The sequence below is a fragment of the Temnothorax curvispinosus genome, unplaced genomic scaffold (assembly GCF_003070985.1).
Source record: "Temnothorax curvispinosus isolate PA1 unplaced genomic scaffold, ASM307098v1 QBEX01012496.1, whole genome shotgun sequence".
NCBI lineage: Eukaryota > Metazoa > Arthropoda > Insecta > Hymenoptera > Formicidae > Temnothorax > Temnothorax curvispinosus.
In genome coordinates, this window is record NW_020222276.1 from 127,376 (window position 1) to 135,227 (window position 7,852).

The window sequence follows — 7,852 nt, forward strand, 5'->3', positions numbered from 1 at the left end:
GAGACACTTAGCTTGTGTATAATCTAACGTAGAAGAAAACAGGAAAACACTTATCGCATTCTGTCACATATTACGATTAGCTTTTTCTTCTCATTATTTTCCCCGCGCCGACCTATTTTTTTTCCTATCTAATCCGTTTTCATTAGACGATCCGATATAGTAGAGCAACGAATCCAACTTTTGACAAACTTGAATTATTACATATATCATTTTTCTGTTACTGCAGTTTTCATAGATAATCACCGAACGCTCGCGCGGAGTAAGACGAGGAATCTGGTCTCTTCCGACACGTCCGGTGATTACTTATCGAAGCGTACGCATGGCTTACTCTGGCGGAACGTATAGCCACTCGAAATTAACTCCGGCCAAATTGCCACTGTTCGCCAATACGTCCAATGACAGTGGTCACTAAACGTTACCGTGTATACAATCGTACCTTACGCGTTGTATCATTATATCTCGCGCTTCGCTTCTTGACAAAATAGATTCCCCTTTTTACTCCGGCATTTACGGGCAGCCTTCAATCTCAACGGAAGGAGAGAGTTATGGTATCGACGTGATGGACGTGGCCGGGGATCCCATTGTTGACCCGAATAATTGCATATTAAATCGCACCTATACTCCGCGAAGCGGAAACGGGGCCATTTTTTTCACTCCGAGCGAAGGAAGATGTTATGTCCGGTGAAAATCACGTAGCCCGATCTTTCTTTTCTTCTTTTTTTCTTTTCTTTTAATCGTTTGCTACACGTAACTAGAGAAATGCGAACGTAACGGCGAGAAGCCGAATGACTACCACGTTTTCGAAACGTCTACTTTTTAAAGGAGAGTTACGAAATCATAGGACAAAATCATCTATCATGTTCCTTTTAGTATCGAGTCAACATATTCGAGTCATCTTCTTTTATTCATTTTCTGATACGACTAGCTAAATTTTGATCGATCCTTTTTTTCAATTATAATTTTTAAAAATCAGTTTTTTAACAATTTTAATTGTTCGTATAACTTTTGATGAAGTTATAATTTTTTAAGAACGATAAAATCATTCATTTTTGAAGAGATTTAATAGAATTATAAAATTTTGTTCACAATATTTTCCAGAGGATAGATTATTTACAATATGTCGGTGACAAACGGTAAAAATAATTCAGCGTTTATAATGGACGATTAAATTCACAGCTAAAACTCGAACATGTAAACATATACGACTGAGAATGAAGAGGTCAATGGTGGTGGCGATTCAATTTTATAATTGGATAAATTTGGATAAATCATCATTGACGCGTGTCGCTCTTTGACATAAAACACGTAGGAAGAAAAGATAGCTACCACGAGATACTCGTTCTTATTCGCTGCTTCTTTAATCATCCAATTTTACGCTACTGATTTTAGCGCGATATGGCGATACAGCGTGGAATTTCGCAGGATGTAGCGCGGAAGCTTGTACGGTGATTCATAGGCTATTGAAGAAGTTTTTATTTTGCAATAAATTCTCAATATATCCTACATGGTGCGTATCCTACATAAAGCGTATCTGTCAATGATCTTTGTGCAAATCGGTTTTAACGATTTTGGTTAAGCGAGATAATCTTCCGATTAATCATTTTTATTAAATTCGATTATACGTGGATCTTTTTTATTCTGACAATAAATATCGTACATGTGTGTATTCTGGTGTTCCACAGACCTAATTACCGCTAGACAAAAGTAGTTACACACAGTAATATTTCCACTTTTGTATCCGGCAGAAAATTTTTCATATATAATCATATATAAATTCTTTCTCTTACATAATCTCTTGTATATACAAGAAAAATAATAAGAATTTAAAAATAATTGAAAGGATAATTTTTGCATTATTTTTTTTTAATTTTTTATAAAGCTTGAGAAAATGAGAGAAAATTATCCATATCACATATAATTGTGTATAAAATATGATTATATATAAAATATTCTGTACATGTAAAATCTGATCTCAAATTTAATTTTTGTAAAAAAAAGACAATGCAATAAAGTTATTTTTCGAATTATTTTTCAATTATTCTTCTTATTATTTGTTCTATATACACAAACAGAGATTTATACAAGAAAGAAAAAAAACATATGGAGATATTTTATATATAATTATATATATTCTTATATAAAAAAATTTTTTCCCAGATAAGTAAACCAAGAAGAGAGACGAAGGATACGAGATTGCCTATTTAGAATCGCCGTTCGGCTCGCACGGCGATTCTAAACAGGCGATATCTCCTAATAAGCAACTTTACAAGGCTCTCTAACAATTACACCGACAGGCGACGAAGGACTCTGCGAGACTGCAGGTGCTTCCTTTCAAGATTACAATCGAGTACGAGCGAATCCGCATCGTTCGCCGTACTGTTCGCAATTGTTACCTGCGAATCGCATCAGAAATCCCAGATTTGAGGAATGCCGATTGTCCGCGCGCCAACAGTACCCGATTGTTAATTTCGGAGTTTAGCAGCACGATCTGCAAGTAATTTCACGATATAATGAGATTGCCAACGTATCACGACGCCGTAACCCATTATCCCGAATGTACCTTTTCCCAACTTGAAATAATTTTAGTTGTACAAATTATTTTGACGCACAATAACGGTTTAGTAAGCACTAATCGCCCGTTAGAAACATCGACTTGAGATTCCATGAACCTGGAAATATCTAATTTTTTACGATACAAACTAATTTAATGTGTACATTCTATTTCGAATAATAATTATAATATTATTATTGCATTGTCCGTTTATAAAAAAATTTTATACAAAAGAAGTTATTCTATATATGTAGTTACCACATACAATCAAGAGCATTAATACCATCCGGTATTACGCTCGCATTTACCAATAGATTTGCGATTCTTGTCGGTTCTTTCACAAAATAAAGCATAATTGAGTTGTATTATTAATGATGTCTAGGGAAAGGTAATTTTCTGAAATATTATAGAGAAATTTGATCGCTGAATGCACGCGGCATGTGATGCTCTCAATATTGTACAATTGTGGTTATTGCTACGATCAAATCTACTTTTATAATGTCTATGCTATTGCATGTAGGCAAACATCTTTGCGGATTAAAGTCAAACTGACTCTATTAAATTGTTCATGTGAGTTACTTTATAACGATCATTTTCTAGGCGATTGTAAAAAATTTTCTTTTTCTTTATACTCTCGCAATAATTCTCATAAAGTGCCAGTTTTTTACATTAATTCGGTATATCGATGACGGGAAACCATAGCAAAAGATCGACAATAGTCGGTCAATGAGAAAAACAGAGAGACGATAATGAATATTTTATAAAACAATATTTTATAAAATGACGGATTTTGTTACAACTATATGGAACGCATTATGCGATTAGAAGCGGCTGTCTCGTCAAATTAGTCAGTCTTTACATTAGTTAATCATGTTTTCTAAAATCAAATCGCAATATGCAAATGTGAATTTATGATCAATGAAAGCAGATAAAAACTTACTTAATATTTTTCTTTTTTAAATTCTTATTTTTTATTTACATTTAATTGCATGTTATAGAAATTAATAGAGGAAAATGCCTTGTTATGAGATAGGATCCTAATATGAGATGGTAGGGTTTTTTCATGGTGGGATCAACAGATAGTGCCTATATAGGGCCTTTTAGCTTAACATATCTCATATTGGGATCCTGTCTCATATTAGGGCACTTTCCTCTATAAACGTATGCAATTAATAACTGAACCTTAAAAAAAAGTAAATCTTTTATTATATATATTCTTATGCAATATAATTTTTTATGAAGTAGGAAGTTAAATCAAGTCGGTTCGTGTACGTTCTAATAATTTTCTCAAAACGAACTTCTATCAAGCATATCATTAACAGAAAAAGTGCTGTCCAACGAGCGAATTATTCCATTTAGCGCGGAACTGTAATTCCGGCATGAAGCAATAATCATCTTAACACACCTTCATACTTTCATTCATCTTTTACTTCTCATCCAAGTAGTTTGTAAATAATGTTACATCTTTCGCGATAATCTTCTAATTGTAAAACCAAATAATCTTTTCCAACTCTTCCAATGCAATCAAAAAATGAATTCATGCATGAACTTTCGTAAAAGGAATCTGTGAAAAGAATTTTTTTTATTTTCTCAAATATAACGCGAACTATGCTTCTTTGACGCGCGTAAATTGACATTTGATGAGTCTTGTATTAATCATTGCTACTGTGTGGCATTACAAATTGGCAATTCATTAATTATTTCGGCGAGAATCTTGACCTGCTCGTAAGTATCCATCTTTTTGCGAAGATAAACTACATTTATTATTTTTTATAAGGATGCGCAAAACATTAATGACACAAAGCAACGGTATATTTGTAAACGATCTTATGCACGAATCGATTAACCTAGATAGAGCAACGATTTGTGTTTGTGTGCATGTGTTTTAAATATGTCGTTTTTTAAGATAGAATTATTCGAGAATTTAGATTAGCGGCAACATTGTTAAATTAATATTCGCATATATTTATATATCAAAGTGTAGCATTTACAAGAGTCGCTTAGACTTACGATATGTGGATTATCTACTTCAAATTACTGCTGTGAGCCTTTTATCTGTAGCGTAATAGACATAAGTTAAAATGGAAACAAAATTCTTCCGAATCTATTAATAGTTACGTCATTACCTAAAATTATTTGCAAAAGTTATGATATCGAACGATTTCTTTTCTACTTTCTTCAATTGTTAATCTTTATTTGTTCAAAATTCACATTTCGCCTCAATATACATTGCACATATACATTTTCTCATTTCCTAAATCGTTGGCGATTTATCAGAACGTAGGTAACTCTCTAACTCCAGAAAAAATCATTTGATGAACGAAAGAAAACGTAAAAACTGTTAAAAAAAACTATATTCGATTGATGACGCAAGCACAAACTTTGCCGAAGCTTGTACTTTCAATAAATTACCTCCCATTTTGCATTCCACATGAAATAATTACATTTTTTATTGCAATGTTATACACCACTCCCTTTCTTAGAGATCTCGTCTTTCTTATAAGTTCAAGGATCGCATCTTACTATCCTAGATTTCAATATCACGAATGCCGCACGAAGTAACATCCAATTTAAAAATCAATACAATTTATTCTCATGTCCTGCTATCTAAAAACTTTCACCTCGTTTCCAAGCCTCTCACAATCAGTATTCGTAGAAGGAAATCACATTTCTGGAAACGTATCGTCGTATAAAATGAATTTTGAGATTATATATTTATATATGTATCAAGCAGAGAAAGTTGTTTGATACACGTATGTAATCCCGATTGATATTACTTTACGATAAATAATTAAAACAATATCCCCTTCCCTTTCGTGAATTACGCTGGATTGAATTACTTCCGCGTAAAAAAGTCAAGATACAGTTCTCGATAGTCGAGTCGAATTTCGAGAGTACATAAATCGCGAAATAATCTACACCTCGTTTTCCAGATGCTGCACACGGCAGCAAAGTAATATGTTCGAGGCACGAAGCGCTTCCTTCCTCCGCGCCGCCGCTACCATTGACTCTTGGCGGCTTACCGCAAGAAATTGACCATTTATTACGAGCGCAGTTATTTACATTTGGAATCTTTAAGAGGTGAAATTTAGAGAACTCTAATCCCCGAACCCCGAACCGGTTGGCCGTTTCGTTGCAGTGCATAGCGAATGCGAAAATCGTTCGGATACACGAGCGGGTTTTTTTACGATCCACCTCACGAGCGAACGATCCGCAAATAAAAGTGAGCTTTTGCATTATTCTCATAGGTGAAGAACGACGATTTGCAAGGGAAGCAGAGACGATTGTCGAGGAATAACTTGGCAATAATTTTAGGCGAATGCATGAGTGAAGATACAATAGGTCAAACTGCAGGGTGCTTCGAAGAAATGTTAACACTTACATGGAAGTAATTGAGGGCTATGTAGAAGCTTTAAGGCTCTGGAGACCACCCGGAGAAGATTCCAAGAATGTGTTGACAATAGTGACGAAATGGAGAGAGTGTATTCGAAGACAAAATACATTTGTTACTGTGATGTCTTGTGTTATCAATTCTGTTTCTCCAAAAATGTTACTTCCATGTAAGTTACTTCCATTTTTTTTGCAGCACCCTATAGAATCTGAGATCATTTTGTCGACTGGTGAGTCGTCCGACTGATCAGTCAGATTGGTCACGTTACACTAACGTTACTTTGCAGCGTTGAAAGAAGAAATGAATCATTTATGGTTGACTTGCAACTTAAAATATGAATTAAATATTAATAATGATAGCGTCGCGGATTCCATCGTGATTAATAATTAGATTCGGTCAAACTTATAGAAACGGCAAATACACGGTGTCGCATACAGTTGATCGTGAGTCAAATGATAGCGACAGTGAAACAACGAGAGAAGAGGTGACTTTTCATTATCATTCGCGAGCGGCACACGTCGCGGAGATGTCGATCGCCAAGTTGATTTAAATCAAAAGAATTCTTCGCGCTTTTCCCATGCTCGACCAGCTGTGCGGATGGATCGATGGACATTGCGCGAATACCAATCGATGGAACGGCGATAGGGATCGTGATCGACATAACACTAATGCGGCGATCACCCGCGAAAGGTCGTACGTGATCGCACTAACTTCTGTACGCGGATAATCGCGTGGGTGGCATCGTGCCGATGAAGTCTTTTATAACGATAAAAACGCGAAGATTATAGTGATGTAATATGTAATAAAAGCTTTAATAAGTCTCACTTGAAACGTTACACGCTGTTAAATATTAAAGGATGAAATTTAAACCAATACCTTGTTATTGGTCATACCATGTGTGTCGAAATTTATTATTTTAACACAAAAAAGTATTATTTTAACTCCATTGATTTAGTTAAATTAATGACATATTTTTCCTTTTTTTTAGTAGGAGTAATGGCAACCTATAGAAATGGTTAAAAATGACTCAAATAAATAAATATAACTTAACACTATGAATTTAACAGTCTAATTTTAACTTGAGCGGTTAAATTATTGTCTTTGTGTATTCGATCATGTCCTTCCTTTCGCATAATCCACTGACATATTTAAATGAATTAAATAATGACATAAATAATCGGTGTATGTCACAGATTACAATCTTGGACTTTGTTAAAAATTGCATGAGCCAGACTCGCGTGCGATCAAAGCAACCAGTCTATGATTTGGTCGACTGTTAGTCTGAGGGTGACACAGATCACACAGACATTTCAATTAACAAATTATAAACTGATGCTTGTAAAATAAATAAATATATTTAAATCAGAGTTTAAGATTCGTCAAATTATTTAAGCGTGTATTTAAAGCGTTTCCTCTTTCCGCGAGCTCTCGTTTAAAAGCTTTCATCTATCTCGCGATCTTATTTTCTTCCCATTACTTTTTTCTATTATATTATTTTTTACGCCACGTTAAAAAATCCGCATCGCGCATTTCGATCGAGGCGATCCGCGTGATCCCAATTTCACGAAATTTCCGCGCAATTACCCCGCAATTAAGCATCATGATCGTGCGTTTCAGAGCACAATCGTTTCGTTTCGAAATTCACATTCGAGAAATTGCGAAAGAAACTCACGCGCGTTACTCACCGCGTATGCGAGTCTCGCAGGCAAAACGATACGATGGATAACGCGAAGGTCCGTCCCAAACGTCTCTTCCTTTCGTTCGCGGATGCAGCAGCCCTTTCCAAGATACATTCGAGCGCCCTGACCCTCCTCTCTCTCTCTCCCGATTCCCTTCGGACAGCTGAGCGCGCGGGGCTACTCGCAGGGTGTCGCACAAATTGTATCGCACAAGTTCACCGACTCCGTGGG

General features: G+C 35.4%; 1 protein-coding gene across 1 annotated transcript in view; it reads right to left on the bottom strand.

Moving 5' to 3' along the window:
- LOC112462531 overlaps window positions 1–7,852 on the bottom strand; it is a 13,797-nt gene extending 5,945 nt beyond the window's left edge. Inside the window, exon 1 of the mRNA XM_025028359.1 lies at window positions 7,628–7,852. The gene's annotated coding sequence lies outside the window, so the exon portion shown is untranslated. The remainder of the gene's footprint in view (window positions 1–7,627) is intronic.